The sequence below is a fragment of the Octopus sinensis genome, linkage group LG1, assembly GCF_006345805.1.
Source record: "Octopus sinensis linkage group LG1, ASM634580v1, whole genome shotgun sequence".
Taxonomy (NCBI): Eukaryota; Metazoa; Mollusca; class Cephalopoda; order Octopoda; family Octopodidae; genus Octopus; species Octopus sinensis.
Window position 1 is genome coordinate 39,577,732 of NC_042997.1, and position 20,000 is coordinate 39,597,731.

At 36.1% G+C, this 20,000-nt stretch overlaps 1 protein-coding gene and 1 long non-coding RNA gene across 9 annotated transcripts in view; one reads left to right on the forward strand and one right to left on the reverse strand.

Annotated features, from left to right (window-relative positions):
- LOC118761740 overlaps window positions 1–9,978 on the forward strand; it is a 16,968-nt gene extending 6,990 nt beyond the window's left edge. Inside the window, exons 2-3 of the long non-coding RNA XR_004997614.1 lie at window positions 6,637–6,641; window positions 9,888–9,978. This is a non-coding gene — a long non-coding RNA (uncharacterized LOC118761740). The remainder of the gene's footprint in view (window positions 1–6,636; window positions 6,642–9,887) is intronic.
- The window catches only part of LOC115209857, a 255,590-nt gene that overhangs the window by 43,110 nt on the left and 192,480 nt on the right, over window positions 1–20,000 (reverse strand). The gene's annotated exons all lie outside the window — the stretch shown is intronic.

Below are 20,000 nucleotides of genomic sequence, written 5' to 3' on the forward strand. Positions count from 1 at the left end.
ACCTTGTACCTATATTAGAAAGTTTTTATCTTTATAATTCCTGATTTAAGAAATACATCAAGAATTTTCATTCTTACTGCAATAATTAGGTATATCATCATCATAATCATCATCATCCTCATCACTGTTTTAGGGGTCACTTTTCCTGAATCAGACAGAATTTGTTGGGGTAGTTTTGCATAACCAGATGCTCTTTCTGTTTCCAACCTTCACCTGTTTTCAAGTAAGGTAATATTTTCCCTTAGCCAGACAGAAGTAATTACAGAGGTATCAAATTGCTGGATCAGGTTAAGAAAGTTACAAAGAAAATCATAGCTCAACTTATTATTAGGAAGAGAGTTAACCTAGATGCAGTTTGGTTTTGTGCCAGGAAGAAGCACTCCTGATGCCGTCTCCCTAGTAAGACAACTGCAGGAGAAACATTTAACTAAAAATAAATCGCTGTACTTTGTTGACATGGAGAAAGCCTTAGGTAGAGTGCCTTGCTTCCTCATAAGGTGGTCAATGCAGAAGCAAGGGGTATATGAGTGTCTGGTAAGAGCTATCCAAACCTTGTGTAGGGATGCTATCAGTAAGGTGAAAGTCAGTAATGAGTATAGAAAGTAGAAGATAACCAAGGATCACTTCTCAACCCTTTCTTGTTTGTCATAGTCTTCCAGGCCATTACAGGGGAATTTAAAACTGGTGGTCAATAGGAGCTTCTCTAGGCTGATGACTTTGTTCTTATCACTGAATCTCTTGTAGAATTAGAGGAGAAATTTCAGGTGTGGAAGTAAGGACTGGCACCAAAGACCCCTAATGTTAACTTAGTAAAGACGAAAGTCCTAATAAGTAGGAAAGCAAATTACCGAGCTCTTCAGGGAAATGGTTCTGCTTGATATGTAAGAAAGGTGTAGGTGGAAATTCCATACAGTGTACTCAGTGCAAAATATAAGAGACGCAACAGAATCACAGGAGGGTTAATAGAGAAAATAATTCTTGTGTATGGCAGATGTGCAGAAACAATAAACACTAAGAGCACTTAGTAGATATTTTTTTCAAATGTCGAGGAAGATATTTTGAAGTTTCTGTTGATTAGGTGACCAAATTAGCAGTGGAGGAGGATGCTCTGAAAGCATAGTTACTACAATAGGAACTGGCTGGACAACATTCAGAGCAAAAGGTGGATTGTATGATGCCTGTGTACAAACAGAAATGCTACATGGTGGTGAATCATGAGTTGTGAATGCTGAGGACATGTGAACACTTGAAAGAAATGAAACCATCTTGTTGCACTGGATGTACAATGTCAGTGTGCATGTATGACAAAGTGTAAGTGTTTTGTGAGTAAAATTGGGTATAAGAGGCATCAAATGTAATGTGCAAGAGAGAAAACTGTGCCGGTATGGTCATGATGCATATGGACAAAGACAGCTGCATAAGGAAGTGGAAGACTTGGGGGATGTGAGATGAAGTGGTAGAAAATGATCTTCAGATGTTGAATCTAACAGAGGGGATGACAAAAGACTGAGACAATTAGCAATTTGCTGTGCTTGAGAAGATACATCAAGCTAAGTAAAATTGAGGCCAAAAAGGCATGTCCTTTATATCTATGCTCTCATACACAATTCGTCACTGTCAAATCTCACAAATCCCATCTTCTCTACACCTTCCCCACTCACTTTCATCCCTTGTTGTATTACCCTCCTCTCTATCTCATACTCTCCCTTGCAAACCACTTGAACACTATATCCCTGTCAATTTTCTTCCCCACAACATATCTTCCTAACAGACCCCCCCTCTACCTGTGTCCACTCACCTAATCTCTCACTGTTCTTTCATATAAGCTTACCGACCCACTCACCCTCTCCAATTCCTGGTCCTCTTCACTGTATACCCCTCCTTGTAACTTGGGTGTATACCCCTCCTTGTAACTTGAGTGTATGCCCCATCACATCTTCATTGTACTGCTCTCCTTTCTCTCCAACTGAGATAGCCATGCATCTCCTCTACTGCAAGACACCCATTTCTGTCCCTCTAAATTCTCATCATCTGGCACTAAGCTACCCCACTCAATACTGCTCCCCACCTGCAAGTTACTTAGTGATTTCACTGCTGTTGGTACCATATAAAAAAGCACACAGTATATTCTTTAAAGTAGTTGGCATTAGGAAGAGCATCCAGCCATAGAAACCATGCTAAGGCAAACAATAGAGCTTGGCATAGTCTTTAGACTTGCCAGCTTCTGTCAAACTGTCTGACCTGACCTATGCCAACATAGGAAAAAGGACATCAAGTGATAATGATGATGAAGATGATGACGACGATGATGATGACAACAATGACGACCATAATGATGATGATAAGAATATCCTAATAATGTTTACACATCCTCCTAGTATTACTACTTGGGCTTACTGCTGATCTGTATTCTCTTTCTGTTGTATCAAGTATGGCTATCATGACCTTTACATCACTGAACTTTCAGTTGCCCTACCTCCTAAATTGAACTGACCACCTGTATTTATTTCTATTTTACATGTAACTCATATTAAATTTACATTCAAGACCTGATAATTAATCACTTCTTCTAATCTTTCTACAAGCCTTCTTTCAGTTTTATTTTTCTGAACATGATTAATCTGTCACAATTCAAATGAAATATTACTGGCATTAATTCCATATAGTTATTTATGTTGTTTTTTTTGCTAATGAGATATTTTATTTATTGTTTATAAAATATATTATAAACAGTGCCAGGAGGTACAAAGTAATTGTTACAATTTGTAATAAATCAATGAAAAGGAATCTATTTTGCAAAAAAAATAAAAACCAAACCTAAAACCCCAAAACAGAGAAAGAAAGAATCACCAATGCTGCACCAAGTGCCTCAATTGGTCACACGCCACAAGGTTCAATGGAACCTACTGAAGCATGCCAACACGCTCACAGCAATACCATTGGTGATGGTGAATCTAAAGCGTTTTATGGAACAAAAGTGGTAATGGATATTTTACAGCTCTTAAAAGAAATAAATACCAGACAAACATAGCATGCATATTAAGAAATTGAAAAATAAGAGCGTATTCAACTGGAACCAGGATGCAGGCAGAAGATTTAGATTAAAAATGATTTGTTTCATAACATAAGAAGAGATAAAAGCAGAACGATTTAAGAACTTAAATTGATGATATAAGATGTTGGATGGTTAAGCTGGTGGTTTTTTTAAAACTGAATTCAGTGTAAAATAGAGAAACCTCTTTTTTTTAGTTACTATATTGTAATGATAACATGGTAATTACATAACACTTATTTTGGGATGAATATTAAATTCTATTGGGATTGTGTCTTTTTAAGCTAAAGTAGAAGACTTGTACAAGGCGGCAAGCTGGCAGAAACGTTAGCGCACTAGGCGAAATGCTTAGTGGTATTTCGTTTGCTGTTACGTTCTGAGTTCAAATTCCGCCGAGGTCGACTTTGCCTTTCATCCTTTTGGAGTCGATAAATTAAGTACCAGTTATGCACTGGGGTCGATGTAATCGACTTAATCTATTTGTCTGTCCTTGTTTGTCCCCTCTATGTCTAGCTCCTTGTGGGCAATAAAGAAATAAGAAGACTTGTCCAAGGTGTCATACTGCGGGACTGATTCTGAAACTCTGTGACAAGGAAGTAAACTTCTCAACCACATTGCCCAAATTACAGGCACTGAAATTATACCAACATTAGATGTCATATTAATTATTTTAATAGAATGTTTCAAAATAACTTTTTTCAAAAATTCTTGTAAAATGGAAGTCTTTTTTTCATGTTCTCTTTAATTTAATTTTTTGTTATTGAATATAGATATCTAAAGTTCTTTATCTTGTCTGCTCATGAATTATATCACTCTTATATTTATAAATACATACATAAATATTTGAGAATATATGTTATAGAATTATGCATTATATAAAATATCAATAAGAATTTTGAGCTCGCAATGATGGATGGTCTTTATATTCTGATCTCTAATTAACTTTGGTGTATTACTATTCATTGTGGTAAATTGCCATGTCATAGAATTTCTTCTACTTATCATCAAAGCTGTTTCTTGATAATAAAAATCATTTGTAAACTGAAACTGAGTAAAATATCTGGCACTTTTAAAGTAATAACTTATGATTTCTTTTATAAAGTTCTCTAATGTTTTCATTTTGACCTTTGATAGTGAATCTTTAAAGAATTTTAATATTTAATTTTAAGTAGTAATCTGTAATTTTTCAATTAATCAGGACTATTTTTATTTGATTTCATTATATGCTATGTTAAATTAAGTTGATTGTTTTCATTCAAAAATAAATGTTTATCAGTATGAATAAAAATAAACTTCCTCTATTGCTCTCTTTGTTTAGTATATAAGAAAAAATGTTTAACAATTATTGGGAGTACACAAGCACTTATACATACATAAAGTTCGTTATATAAATGTCTTCATGCACTTAGTTTTGAATTTTAATTATGATTCAATAAAATTATTAATCAGTCTGAGAATAAAATAATAACAAAACAAAAATTAAATATAAATCTTATAGACCAGCTTCAAGTATTCTAAATGTTTCATTAAATACATTTTCAAATGATTGTTTCAAATTTGCAATTAATTTCCGTAATATTTACAAGCGTTTTCTAAAGAAATATATAGGTGCAGGAGTGGCTGTGTGGTAAGTAGCTTGTCTACCAACCACATGGTTCCGGGTTCACTCTAACTTTATGTCACCTTGGGCAAGAGTCTTCTACTATAGCCCCGGGCCGACCAAAGCCTTGTGAGTGGATTTGGTAGATGGAAACTGAAAGAAGCCCGTCGTATATATGTATATATATATATATATGTGTGTGTGTGTTTTTGTGTCTGTGTTTGTCCCCTAGCATTGCTTGACAACCGATGCTGGTGTGTTTACGTCCCCGTCTCTTAGCGGTTCGGCAAAAGAGACCGATAGAATAAGTACTGGGCTTACAAAGAATAAGTCCCGGGGTCGAGTTGCTCGATTAAAGGTGGTGCTCCAGCATGGCCGCAGTCAAATGACTGAAACAAGTAAAAGATTAAAAGAGAGATGTGATATTGTATTATACAGATAGTAGTTACTACACTGCTTTAGTTTTACTGCTACTGTGTTCTGAAATGATGGAATCTATGGCAGTAACAGCGAAGATGATAGCAAAAATGATGTTTGGGAGTTAGCAAGTAAGAAGGAATTTTTTTGCACTGGTGATAAGAAAGGGCTACCAAGGCACAGATAAGTGATAACAAGGTAACAAGTTGGAAAATAACTTCAAGCTGACATTAACTCAGTCATATTAGTTATAGATACATGTGTTACTCTAATCTCAAAGCATATATAAGGTTAGTCAGGGTTTGCTAACGAGGTTATCAATATTTAATTCCATTTATGGAAAGAGGAGGTTGTGTGTACATACTCCATCTTTATCTTTCAGTCTCTCTCTCACGCACACATGCACTCACTAACACACACACGAATATATATATCAAAAACATATGCAGCCAGGAGTGGCTGTGTGGTAAGTAGCTTGCTAACCAACCACATGGTTCCGGGTTCAGTCCCACTGTGTGGCATCTTGGGCAAGTGTCTTCTGCTATAGCCCCGGGCCGACCAATGCCTTGTGAGTAGATTTGGTAGACGGAAACTGAAAGAAGCCTGTCATATATATGTATATATATATATGTATATATATATATATGTATGTGTGTGCGTGTATGTTTGTGTGTCTGTGTTTGTCCCCTAGTATTGCTTGACAACCGATGCTGGTGTGTTTACGTCCCCGTCACTTAGCGGTTCGGCAAAAGAGACCGATAGAATAAGTACTGGGCTTACAAAAGAATAAGTCCCGGGGTTGATTTGCTCGACTAAAGGCGGTGCTCCAGCATGGCCGCAGTCAAAATGACTGAAACAAGTAAAAGAGTAAAAGAGTAAAAGAAAACCAAAGTTGGCCCTCTATTATATGAACCCAGATACCTGTACATGAATATGCATAGATAAATATAAACATACATACAACCTCATATAGAGGAAGGGAAAGGAAGCTGGTTTGTTTATATCTTTTCTGTTGGCATTAGTAACATGTGAAGTGATCCTAAATGACATCAGAATGTAGAACATAGATTTGGTTTGTTGACATCTTAACACTGTAGCATGACGTCTGTTAAACATGTACACGTATATATAATCTCAAGCATGTGCAGCTTGAGATATGCAGGAAGGTCATCATCATTGTCATCATCGTCTCTGTTGTTGTCATCATCTGCTTTCCATATCAACATGGAAAATATGGGTTATCATGATCTTTGTCAGTTCTTATTTGGAGTTGCTGTTCTAGACTGGTTAGAGAATAGATTGGATGCTGTTCCTGATGCCAACTACAAGCAGAGAGAGGTTATCATGTCCTTGTCCTTCACAAGACTAATGGAGCCTTTCTACTCTGTCATGTCCGTTCATTCAACAACAAATTACAGAGTGTACTGGGTGCATTTTATTGTGGTGCCAGTTCTAGAGAGGTTGTCATGTCCACAGTATTCTTAAATAGTCCTATCTGCATTATGTATGCTACACAGTTTCCAACTACCAAATTCACTCACAAGGCATTAATTGACCTGGGATATAGTAAAAGTGTCTTCTGCTTGACACTTGCTGAAGGTATCAATTAAATGGGACTGAATCCCAAACCATGCAGTTCAAAGTGAGCTTCCTAACCACACAGCCATCCTTGCATCTTGCCATGCCTGCATCTGATACACACACACACACGCATGGCAGGTTTCTTTCAGTTTCCATCAACCAAATCCACTCACAAGGCTTTGGTTGGCCCAAGGCTATAGTAGAAGACACTTGCCCAAGGTGCCACACAGTGAGACTGAAACTGGAACCATGTGGTTGGCAAGCAAGTCACTCACCACACAGCCACTGCTACATATATATATTTTTTTGGAAGGTTGATTGTTATGGCTGGTCAGAGAGTGACCACTGGTTTTGCTCCTATAAAGCGCTTAGCCTATATTGCTAAGTACTTTTTAGGTGCAAAACCAATGGTCATTCTCTGACTGGTCATATCAATCAAACTTCTAAAATATTTTACTGCTCTAATGTTTTAGAGTGTTCTTCTTTGGATATATGAACTACTGACGAAAAATGGAAGAAGTCTTTAACATTTTGAGCCTATAGATATAGTATGGTAGATGCTTACAAGAGTTAGAATCAGAGGAAAAGAGTGAAAGGTGGCTGTGTGCAGCATGGGAGAGACAGCAGAAAGAGCTTTTTTGTTTGTTATGGAGTAGGAGAGAGTAGCTGAACTGGAAGAAACCAAGAGGAGATGATGAGCAGTGATCTGGCTACCTCTGCTGACCCACCAATGGGAGGGTGTTATGGTTCTGGGTTGAAACACCCAATGATTGTTGCATATTGTCTGATGATATTAGCTCCTCCTGGCCAAAACTCCGTTCACTTTGGTGAGTAGAAAAGAAGCACCTTCTCGGCAGTACCAATAAAATAACATATATATAATATAGATATATATATCCATTATACCCATCTATGTATATATATACATAGATGTGTAAACATATTTGTAGTAAATATATTATAGTATATATTGAGTATAATTATATATACATTATATCTAGCTTCCTCTATATATGCATATATATATATATAGTACACACACACACACACACACACACACACACACACACACACACACACCACACACACACACACATAAAGTATATGTGTGTGTATGTATAATCATTATCACCCTGGGTTAGACAGAATTTGGATGAAGTGGATTTTCTGCCTTTCTTGTCACCAACTCTCACCTACCAGATCCTGTGGAACCTTTCAAACCATATCAATATGGAAAACAAACTTAAAATAATGAAGATATAGAGCTTAGTTTCAGTAGAATTTTTTTAATAAGCTACGAATATTGTTCCCTTTGACTCAGCGACTGGAAACAAAAGTCATTATCAAAATAATTTTATACATTTTACAATTAATATTACTTGATCTAAGGTGGAGAGCTGGCAGAAACGTTAGCACACCGGGCGAAGTGCTTAGCGGTATTTCGTCTGCCGTTACGTTCTGAGCGCAAATTCCGCCGAAGTTGACTTTGCTTTCATCCTTTTGGGGTCGATAAATTAAGTACCAGTTACGCACTGGGGTCAATGTAATCGACTTAATCTCTTTGTCTGTCCTTGTTTGTCTCCTCTATGTTTAGCTCCTTGTGGGCAATAAAGAATTAAGAAACATTTGCACATTGGGTGAAATGCTTAGTGTTATTTCGTCTGTCTTTACATTCTGAGTTCAAATTCCACTGAGGTCGACTATGCCTTTCATCCTTTTGGGGTCGATAAATTAAGTACCAGTTGTGTACTGGGGTCAATCTAATCGACTGGCCCCCTCTGCCCAAAATTTCAGGCCTTGTGCCGAGAGAAGAAAAAATATTACTTGACCCCAAAAACACAGAATTTCAAATTTGAATGCTTTAGTTTTGTTTGTTTTACTTCTGCGTTGAAATCTTTGTCTTTCGGTCACCTGGGTTTCATAAACCGAAAGTAAGAAACTAGAACTGATTAAGTTAACTAAGTCTGTTTATCTATCCTTCATAAACATGATTATTATAAATGTTTATTTATGGTCCCTATTTTTCTTAGCTGTGGGAAGCTGTCTATTTATAGGTCTAAGGAAAAACATGTTGCTAATCCTCTCTCAATCTTGTGCTATCTTGGTAGTGAGGACCTATATCTTCTGATCTGTCCTAACCACACCTTTCTGCTTTCCTTTTTACATCTTTTATTGATATAACAGGTGCTTCTTGCAAATGCATTGGCTAGATCCATCAATGTCAGTCATTTGTTTGCCCTTTTGCACATCCAGTGAATCATTTTCTGTAGATTTTTTCAGTCAGTACTTATGTCTCAATACCTTGCTTTTTCACACTTCTTACACAAGCTACAAACAGATGGTTCTTTACAAGAACATAGACCCTTTATTGCTCGCAAATAGCACTTTGAACTTCACTTTTTTTTTTGCTCTGGTAACTACATTTTCACTGTAGTATTAATTATGACAAACCATATATATATATATATATATCTACACACACACACACACACACACATAATATAAATGATATATATATATATATATGCATATATACATACATATATATGCATACCTACATATATACGTATATATAGATGCGTATATGGGTACAGGACGTAAAAAAAACATGAAAAACATGGAAAGTGAGAAATAAAAAAACAGCAAAAATATATACCTATACATACATAAATACACATATGCATATATATACATATACATATATACATACGTGCATATATATTTACTACTATATATTTTTTAACTTGCCATTCTGTGTCTGTTTTTCGTTTGTGCATTTACTATATGGTTTTTAACTTTTAAGAACACACGTTTGAAAAGGTTATTAAAATCCTGATAAAAGATTTTTTTAAAATCCCCCTTATACTTAAAAACTGTACTAAGAAATTTTCACAAAGACTTTCAAATATATATATATATATATATATATATATACACGGAGTGGATGGCGTTAGGAAGGGCATCCAGCTGTAAAATCACTGCCAGATCAGACTGGTGCCTGGTGCAGCCTCCTGGCTTCCCAGACCCCGGTTGAACCGTCCAACCCATGCTAGCACGGAAAGCGGACGTTAAACGATGATGATGATGATGATGATATATATATATATATATATACAGTTCAAATTTACAAAAAACAAAAGATGAACATGGGTGAAGGAACAACAAGATAGTGTATTAGTTTAACACTTGGGAAGAATGGAAAAGTTTTTGATGTTTCGAACCTATGCTCTTCGACAGAAAGGATTGAGAGAAAAAAAAAATAGAGAGAGAAAAAAATGTGTAGGGATTAATGGTTCAATATGATGAAATGGCTGGAAAAAAGAGGCTGGTTGTTTAGTGTGAGCAAGGAAATCGTGGAGAAGGTGGTTTAAGTAGAGGATGAAGTGTAAGATGGAATTAGCAATGGGTGGTATGCAGGAAAAGAATGTGGAATAAGCAAGAGAGATAAGGCGGTTAAGGGTGCTTATTTTGGAGAGATTAGAACAAATGGTGGCATGCATGAGGTGGCAGGAAGTGGAGTGGAGGATGGGTAAGATGGTAAAAGCAGAATGAGAGGTAGGGTGCAAATGGAGGTGGAGACCTTTGGGGGATGAGTTTCTGATGAAAGTAGCAATTGAGAAAGGAACTGCGACTGGAGAAATGTGTTTTTTGAAAATGAGTACATATACATATATGTATGTATGCACATATACATATACATACATGAATACATACATTCATTTATATATATATATATTATATATATATATATATATATAATATATATATATATATATATATATATATGTACATACACACACACACACCACATAATATAAATGATATATATATATATATATATATATGCATATATACATACATATATATGCATACCTACATATATACGTATATATAGATGCGTATATGGGTACAGGACGTAAAAAAAACATGAAAACATGGAAAGTGAGAAATAAAAAACAGCAAAAATATACACCTATACATACATAAATACACATATGCATACATATACATATATACATACGTGCATATATATTTACTACTATATATTTTTTAACTTGCCATTCTGTGTCTGTTTTTCGTTTGTGCATTTACTATATGGTTTTTAACTTTTAAGAACACACGTTTGAAAAGGTTATTAAAATCCTGATAAAAGATTTTTTTAAAATCCCCCTTATACTTAAAAACTGTACTAAGAAATTTTCACAAAGACTTTCAAATATATATATATATATATATATATATATACACGGAGTGGATGGCGTTAGGAAGGGCATCCAGCTGTAAAATCACTGCCAGATCAGACTGGTGCCTGGTGCAGCCTCCTGGCTTCCCAGACCCCGGTTGAACCGTCCAACCCATGCTAGCACGGAAAGCGGACGTTAAACGATGATGATGATGATGATGATATTATATATATATATATACAGTTCAAATTTACAAAAAACAAAAGATGAACATGGGTGAAGGAACAACAAGATAGTGTATTAGTTTATTGGGAAGAATGGAAAAGTTTTTGATGTTTCGAACCTATGCTCTTCGACAGAAAGGATTGAGAGAAAAAAAAAATAGAGAGAGAAAAAAATGTGTAGGGATTAATGGTTCAATATGATGAAATGGCTGGAAAAAAGAGGCTGGTTGTTTAGTGTGAGCAAGGAAATCGTGGAAAGGTGGTTTAAGTAGAGGATGAAGTGTAAGATGGAATTAGCAATGGGCGGTATGCAGGAAAAGAATGTGGAATAAGCAAGAGAGATAAGGCGGTTAAGGGTGCTTATTTTGGAGAGATTAGAACAAATGGTGGCATGCATGAGGTGGCAGGAAGTGGAGTGGAGGATGGGTAAGATGGTAAAAGCAGAATGAGAGGTAGGGTGCAAATGGAGGTGGAGACCTTTGGGGGATGAGTTTCTGATGAAAGTAGCAATTGAGAAAGGAACTGCGACTGGAGAAATGTGTTTTTTGAAAATGAGTACATATACATATATGTATGTATGCACATATACATATACATACATGAATACATACATTCATTTATATATATATATATATATATATATATATATATATATATATATATATATATATATATATATGTACATACACACACACACACCACATTAATTTATTATAACAAACATATTACACACTTGATCGCTGTCAAAATGAAACATTGTTTGTTCCTGAGTATGTCTAGGCATTTTGAAATTTCATTTGTTCACTAGATAATGAATTTTCTGTCTTGTCTCTGAATGTTCTGTTTTATAACTCATGCTCTTGTAATATTTGTATGTAGGTCTCCCTTTTCATATCTTAATATAGTGGATATTGCATAATGACATATAAATTATTTAAATTCGTGATAAAATCACCTGGTTGTAAGGAATTTAATTATTAATATTTGAAAATGCCAATGATTTTAAGAAGGATGCAGTGTAGCTGCTTGACAATAGGGATGATTAACTGAAGCTATAAACAGTACAGGGCTCATAAAATTTGATGAATTTTTAAGAAGAATGGTTGAGTATATTTAAATCTTTTAGTTACTTATTTCTATGTAAAGTTGCATGAAATTCAGTATTTGAGAGAAATATATATTTAACCCTTTTGTTACCAACCTGGCTGAAACCTGCTCTGGCTTTGTAGTACAAATGTCTTGTTTTCATAAGTTTTGAATTAAAATCATCCACCAAACCTTAGTCACGATTTATGTTCCTAACACTAGCTTAATGATAACGAAGTTATTTTACTAAATTCTCTGTTATATTTAAAGTAATTGAAAGAAACACAGAGCATCTCAAAAGAAATACAGTAACGAAAGGGCTAAGAGAAAGTACCCAAGAGAAAAATTATAACTGATTATAATTTACACCATAGGGATAGAAATAAAGCAAAATGTGGATTCAGTATTTTGAATGAGGTCTTGACACATTCAGAAATTCAAAAATCACAAAACTGTTCTATTAACAGCTAAAGAACTAAATGAAAGTGGTAACTAGTTAAGATATAATCATTGAAAGTTATTGCTGATCAAGTTGATTAAGCATATAACAATGGTAAATAATTCGGAGATGATTTTAAACAAGACATAATCTAGTTGTTGATTAATTACTGAGTATATTTCAAATATTGTGGAGGCGCAATGGCCCAGTGGTTAGGGCAGCGGACTCACGGTCGTAGGATCGCAGTTTCAATTCCCAGACCAGGCGTTGTGAGTGTTTATTGAGCGGAAACACCTAAAAGCTCCACGAGGCTCCGGCAGGGATGGTGGTGATCCCTGCTGTACTCTTTCACCACAACTTTCTCTCACTCTTACTTCCTGTTTCTGTTGTACCTGTATTTCAAAGGGCCGGCCTTGTCACTCTCTGTGTCACGCTGAATATCCCCGAGAACTACGTTAAAGGTACACGTGTCTGTGGAGTGCTCAGCCACTTACACGTTAACTTCATGAGCAGGCTGTTCCGTTGATCGGATCAACCGGAATCCTCGTCGTTGGAACCGACGGAGTGCTTCCATTCCATTTCAAATATGTTTTATTCATGTCAGAGGACTGAAAATTTAAACCAACCTATGCAACATTCAACCAGGAATGTAGCAATAAACTGCTAATGAAAGTTTCACAGTTAAACATTTTTGATCAGAGGTTCTCAACCCGGGTTCACATGACCTTGGGGTTTTATAAATCTTGGGGATCCATAAAAAGTTTTGCTGCTAAAGCTTATGCAATAAATTGGTTATACTTCAACAATACACAAAATGCTTTAATTTCTGATACATTCCTATTAGTATTTAATTATAAATATATATAGTGGGAGTTCTTAAAACAACAAATGGCTATGGAAGTCCAGTAAAGTAAAATAGGAATGAAAAGGGTCCATATGTAAAAAAATGGCTGAGAACCCTTAGTTTAGATTTGAATTCTATTGCTAAACATATCTGATGATAAGCGTAGTTTCGAATTAAATTGCATCCTATTCTTTGGTTGTTTTTTCTACCTGTAATTACCCTGTTTATATAGTTCAAAGTGCTCAGAATATGTAATTCTCGCTGACACAAAGGAAGATCTGGTTATTGTCAAAGTAGCTTTAGCAGTGGAAGTATTTTGTTGATTTTTAAACTGAAGGTTGATAGGGACAATCTCCAACCCAGCCAGATTTATGCAAACAGTCCAATGACATGGAGGTTTTCAGTAAAAGATTATGAGCAATATTTCAGTCTTGCACCCTTGACATACCTTACTTCAATCTGGTTTGGAATCGGTGTAGTGATTAGTCAACTATAGTGCAGTATAGTAGCTAAGAAATATAATGACTATTTATGCTTGTCTATGATCACATACGATCTATACTTCTGATAGTGGCTTACAGTGGAGATACAATAGCACTGTATTTTAGAACCTAAAGCTTAATTTTAAATATTTTGTTAATGATGCATAATTATAGTACATTCTTTCTGGGTGCAGCCTGTAATTTTGAGGACTGTAGTGAGTCACTGCCTTATCACACAGTAAAATATTTATATCATAGAAATATTGTAGAAATACAGTAAAATAAGTATATTTGAGACCTGTAGAAAGCCTTCAGAATGAGAACCATTAAATGATGGTAAACTTGTCGCAAACTTTATTTCTTGTTGAAGTATTTCATTTCATTTTTCTTTGTAGTTATGACTTCTAACCATTCTTAGAAACCTGAAAAGCTGGGGCTTTCTTAGGTTATCTTGCTGTCAGTGTACTTTAGAGATGAAAATAGATTACTTTGGTCGGGACATAACTGGCAAGAGACTTATATTTTAGAAATTTAATGACTGCTAAGTATACCTTGAAACAAGAGAACATATTCAATTTTTGTGTGTATGTATAAACATACATATTTGTGGGCAAATACTTTTCAGATTAACCTTACCTTCATCTCTTATATACTGGGTTTCATTCAATTTACAAAACTTATCTCCTGTGTTAACATAGGAGATTATGAACAGCATAAGAGCATCATTCAATATCTTCTGAGCTCACCTAAAGTCTGATGCCTTGTATCTTCGTAAAATGTTCTCATTATGCCACCGTTCCTTGGAAAATCCTGCAGTGTCACAATAATCTATTCCTACTCTTGAAAGGATGCTGTTTTCATGAAGAAAGAAACAGTTTTTTTATAGTATCAAGTTCACTGAATAACGAATAGGCAGAATTGATTGCACATCAGGTAAAATAACGAGTGGTATTTAAATGTATCCCTTTATGTTCTTAATCAAAATGCCGCCAAGTTCAGCTTTGCTTTTTATGTGCTGAGTCAAGGTAATTATCAGTTCTTTTCTGTAATGGATAGGAAAGTTTTTCAAACTTTCATTCTGACATCCCAGGTGTGTCTGATAGAGATTACAGGAACACGACAACCAAAGGGAATTGTCTTAATAAGAAAAACAAGAGAAGTCAATAGTTTTGAATATTATGTCTCTCCCTAGGGAGGAATGGTTAGAAGATTCAGGTCAAGGATAATACTGATTAATTACAAATAGGAAAAGTGAGTAGACATAACTTCAAATTAACACTAGATGCTGGCTATTTTGAGAGAGAGAGGAGGTAGGGGACTATAACATTAATAACAGCCGGAAATTCCTTAGGAACAACCTGCTTGGAATTCTGTTGATGGTGTTAAACTCTGACTACAGAGAAAGAATATGGTGGTAGAATCAAGAAACAGCTTATCTATAGGAACCAATAGATATAGAAAGAATGTAAAATAGTTGAATAGCAAATTGTTGTGGAGCAAAGTGAAATATCAGGAAGCATGGTGAGAAGTAAAAAGGCAGGTATACATAACGAGGAAAAATAACTGAGAAGAAGAGTTTGGTTAATGTTTCATTCTGTTAGGTAGAGAGGTACGAAGTATTCTGAATTATGAGGCTTCTGTTTATATGTTGCTGGGTATCATTGACACAAAATATGTCTGAAGAATATTGATTCTGAATACAGCAAAGGTGAGTAGAAAGAGGTTTAACTATATTGGAAGGAGGAATTGTTGAATGAAGAATATGAATGGTATTGTGAAAACCTACTCAAGTGGAATCAATAGAACTGCCATGCAAAGGAGTAGGCTTGGCAGGAATTAAAAACAAAGGTAAGGAAGCTGCATTAAGTCCACATGAAGTAGTTGCTGAGATGTTGGCAGCATCAAGCTACATGTGTTACTATGCCACTTAATTAATCAGGTAGTGTAGGAAAATGTTTATTCTCAATGACTGAGGTAGTGTAATATTCATAATCTGTTAGTAGAATGAAGAAAGATGAATTAGAATTACAAAAGCTTCAAGTTGATGATTCAAAGTGAGAGAATAATCGTGAGTCATTTGGAAATGAGTAAAGGCTAAGATTTGTTTGGATAAGATATATTTTGAGTTTTACCAGAATGTGAAAATTTGGATGCTTTATTTCTTGTGAGACAGTTGCCAGGGAAGCTGTTGGCTAAGAAGAAACAACTTTATTTAGCATTCAATATGGAGACAGTCATTCATAGGGAGCCACATCTCTATAATTTGGTGGTCCCTGAGAAGGCTTGGTATTGATAAATGGTGGCGAGCTGGCAGAATCATTAGCACACCGGGCGAAATGCTTAGTGGTATTTCGTCTGCCGTTACGTTCTGGGTTCAAATTCCGCCAAGGTCGACTTTGCCTTTCATCCTTTCTGGGTCGATTAAATAAGTACCAGTTACACACTGGGGTCGATATAATTGACTTAGTCCGTTTGTCTGTCCTTGTTTATCCTCTCTGTGTTTAGCCCCTTGTGGGTAGTAAAGAAATAGGTATTGATAAATGGCTTGTTAGATTAATTTAACTCATGAAGGAGTAAAGTAAATGTTGGCCGCATGTTCAAGAAAAGACTTAATGACGTTTCCCTACTTCTCTTTGCTATTACTCCTGACCCAACAAAGGAGGAACTGGATGTTCCTAGAAACTTTTTTATGCTGATGGCAATGTTATCCTTGCAGAATTTTTTGATGAAATGCAGAGAAATTTCTAAACTTAAAAAAATATTTTAGAACACAAAGGAAATATTGGCCGACATAACAAAAAAAAAACCCAAAACTAATTAATAACAAAGAATCTTGTGAATTGACCTTTGTCCATAGTAAATATCCAGTGTGCTCTGTGAAAGCAAAAGGTATACAAAAAGTAGAGTAGGATTTCAAGAAGACTGATATGGAACTTGGACTTTGGACGCGGAAGAGTAAGTTAGTTGTAAGGGGATGAATAAAATGATGATTGGGAACCACTTAAAATGGCTGGTTAGAAGTAGTTGATAGTTTCTGTTACCTTGGTGACCTATTCAATATTGTTAATGGTTGTGGTGAAAATATAGAATCAAGAATGGAAGAGTGCTTTGGCATTGTCATTTCTTTAAATAGCAAAGTGTTACTCTCTATTTGTAAAATGCATTTGCAGATAGTGTGTTGATAATGATACATGCAAAGGGCCTGTGGAAGCAAGAGAGTGATGAATAAAATATGATCCATTGAATGTAAAATGTAACTTGCATGAGAAGCAGATCAGAAGTTTTATTAAGAGAGAAAATGGAGGTGTTACCAAGAGATCATCCGGAGGCATTGTTCAATGTATGCAATAGAAATGACTTCTCTGGTAGGAATGTGTCAAAATATTGGGCATGTCAGACGAGAAATTGCAGCGCATTAATTATGGAAGTATTTCATAGAAGATAAAGAGCAAGTAATACATTACTTTTAATTACTCCTCAGGGCATGATGAATTATTAATGACCAGAAATTTAAGAGTCACTTCGATTAAATTTACCTTTTCCTAACAGAAATTTACTTTATACCTAGCAATATGGAATCAATATTTTAGGCCTGGTTCTACAGGCAAAGATGATGTATATTTTCTTTTATCAAATGCTGATGCTAAGTACAGAAGGGAGCAGCTACACAATCATTCAACCTGTTAGAAATAGCAACCACATACCCCTTAAAATACAAAGGACAGTTGGACGGTTCAACTGGGGTCTGGGAAGCCCGAAGGCTGCACCAGGCCAGTCAGATCTGGCAGTGTTTCTACAGCTGGATGCCCTTCCTAACGCCAACCACTCCGAGAGTGTAGAGGGTGTTTTTTTTTCTTTTTTTTTTTGTCAGTGGCACATAAAAAGCACCAACTACACTCACAGAGTGGTTGGCGTTAGGAAGGGCATCCAGCTGTAGAAACACTGCCAGATCTGACTGGAGCCTGATGCAGCCTTCGGGCTTCCCAGACCCCAGTTGAACCGTCCAACCCATGCTAGCATGGAAAGCGGACGTTAAACGACGACGACAACGATGACGACGATCTCTGAACATAGATTTGTTTGATCAGGTCTGACATGAAATTAAACAACAATAGGTAAGAAATTAGAACTCAACAACTGAAGACACTCATGTGTAGATATAAACTTTATGCTTTATAACAATCTTAGTATCTGACACATTTTAAAGATTTTTTTTTTTACAAAATAACATTGCATAAAATATAGTTAATTGATTCCGCAAATGGTACAGACGATTGGCAGAACCATAAGTGTCAGACTTGTGATAACAGCTCCATTTCTTTGTCTTCATCACTATCATCATCATCATCACCATCATTTAACATCCATCTTCCATCCTGGCATTGGTTGGACATTCTGAGTTCATATCCTGCTGGGGCTCACCTTTGCCTGTCATCTTTCTGGGGGCTATAAACAATTAATGTGTGTATTTCCATCCAGCCATGCCCAGTGATTGCCAATTTTAACTCCCTATTTCTTTAAGGGTTTTGGCATGAAATTGGTTGCAAACATTGATTAGCTGTCACAGGGCTTGGCCCCCGTGCCAGTGGCACGTAAAAAGCACCATCCGACCGTGGCCGTTTGCCAGCCCCATCTGGCAACTGTGCCGGTGGCACGTAAAAAGCACCCACTACATTCACGAAGTGGTTGGCGTTAGGAAGGGCATCCAGCTGTAGAAACATTGCCAGATCAGACTGGGCCTGGTGCAGCCTTCCCAGACCCCAATGCTTGCATGGAAAGCAAACGCTAAATGATGATGATGATGATGATTAATATTATATTAACATTATATAAATAACAATAATAATATATTCACTCAATGACCTATTGCATGAGAGTCTGCTTTTTTTCAGACTCAAGAAAACTTAAAGGATAATTATGTATATATATAATATATATATATATATATATATATATATAGCAGTACAGAGAACCTGTGGAAGAGGTAGACCCAAGAAGACTTGGAATGAGGTGGTGAAGCATGACCATCGAATGTTGAGCTCCAAGGATGTGATGAGAAGTGACTGAGACTTTTGGAGATATGCTGTGCTTGAGAAGACCCAGCAAGTCAAGTGAAGTCATTGTCATGGCCGATGCCAGTACCTCCTGATTGGCATCTGTGCCTGTGGCATGTAAAAAGTATCATTCGAGTGTGGTTGATGCGAGTGCTGGCTGACTGGGCCCTTGCCAGTGACACGTAAAAAGCACCATTCAAACATGGTTGTTGCCAGTGCCGCCTGACTGGCTCCTGTGCTGGTGGCACGTAAAAGGCACCATTCAAATGTGGTCAATGTTAGTACCACCTGACTGGCTCCCCCCCCCCCATACCAGTGGCATGTAAAAAGCATCCACTACAATCTTGGAGTCATTGTGTTAGGAAGGGCGTCCAGCTGTAGAAACTTTGCCAGACCAGATTGGAGCCTGGTGCAGCCTTCTGGCTTGCCAGCCCTCAGTCAAACGGTCCAACCCATGCCAACATAGAAAGCGTTAAACAATGACGATGATGATGATGATATATATATATATATATATTTATATACATTCCTTATTATTTCATTCTTTTACTTGTTTCAGTCACTTGACTGTGGCCATGCTGGAGCACTGCCTTTAGTCGAGCAAATCGGCCCCAGGACTTATTCTTTGTGGGCCTAGTACTTATTCTATCGGTCTCTTTTGCCAAACCACTAAGTTATGGGGGCATAAACACTCCAGCATTGATTCTCAAGTGATGTTCGGGGGACAAAAACAAACATGCAAACATATACACATAGATACATACATACAAACATACATACAAACATACATACATACATACATACATACATACATACATACATACATGCATACATATATGTATATATTTATAAATATATATTAGAAGGTTCAGAGATGATGTACAGCTATTATATATTAGAAGAAATAAGGTACTCAGAAATCTGGATGGTTTATATTTATAGATTGATAAAAATCTATAAATATAAAACCATCCAGATTTCTGAGTACCTTATTTCTTCTAATATCATCATCATCCTCGTTTAACGTCCGTTTTCCA